This window comes from Chaetodon auriga, chromosome 4 (genome assembly GCF_051107435.1).
Source record: "Chaetodon auriga isolate fChaAug3 chromosome 4, fChaAug3.hap1, whole genome shotgun sequence".
NCBI classification, from domain to species: Eukaryota; Metazoa; Chordata; class Actinopteri; order Chaetodontiformes; family Chaetodontidae; genus Chaetodon; species Chaetodon auriga.
The window spans coordinates 11,064,049-11,065,289 of record NC_135077.1 but is presented as its reverse complement, the minus strand read 5'-3'; positions in this window follow the sequence as shown (position 1 = coordinate 11,065,289).

Sequence of the window (1,241 nt, the reverse complement as noted above, 5' to 3'; positions counted from 1 at the left end):
GTCTGAGTCTGTCGTGGATTTGGTTAAGACACTTAATAATGTGTTTGTGTAAAAGCATTTTGTTGTTACTGTTTATACTTTCAGAGTGGTTGTTGCGCTTTGTTTTACACGTTCTATCGTTTCCACACATGTGAAAGGTGACAGCAGCTGGAACTGGCAGACCTCTTTCAGTTTTGTTTCTGACTGCAAACTGTCAGAGTGAGCACCACTATGTTGGACAATGTGTATGCACACACGCCTACACACAGTGTGTGCAGGAATGGCAGCCATTTACTGAGTTGCCCTCGTTTGCAAGGCAAACATGGCACGTTGACTCAACACACATTCAAGAACTGCGCCAACTGTTACAGTGAGAAGCTGCATGACATCTTGGCAACATCCATAAAAGTATCCTTATCTTTCCAGCAGTTGTATTTTATTCCTCAAGCGCTTCAAAATACCTTTGCTTCTTGTATCAATGCACTGGATTTGCTGTACATTTTTTCTCCTTAAATGCCAAATACTTCCTGGACAGAGTGTTTATATCAGCACAGTAGGTCTTAACAGCCAACAGAACAGCACCATCTTGTGGTCAAACCATCACATTAGACTGACTTCTGTAATTCTGATTTGTCGCTTGTTATTTGTTACCTTGCACTGACATATGGACCTAAGATAATGATTACTGCCACTAATTGTATTATCAAAATGCATACAGTACCATGAGACAATGTTTCAAACGATCTTGAAAGGCATCGTAATAAGAATGGGCTTGTCTGGCTCTGAAAGTGGTGACTAATGTCATTCCCACCGTGGCTGTGCCTTCACCTCATTTTAAAATATTGAATTTATGAGTAATTTATGAGCCATGTCGCTGAGAATAAAATGTCATCATGCATTACTGCCTTTGTACCTCTGAAACTCTCCCTTTTCGCCCTCATAGAGTTTTGATGAAGCACAGTGACGTTACACAACAGTTTTAATCAAAACTGAATTATGTATCAACCAGATGCGATGGTTGCACAATGGTAGTTATGCAAAGGTATTTTTGCACACACATGAACACAGAGGCAGATAATTCATTTAACTAATGAGCACAGAAGGCACAGCATGTGGCAGGGGGGGTGTTTATGGGAGTAAATCTGCAACCTGCAACTCGTAATTTATCTTGTTTTACATCTGCTAAATTGATTGTCTGAACTCCCAAGAACTGCCACGAGCGAGAACACAGTTGTCCTCACTGTCTGAGAGCACCCTCCTAT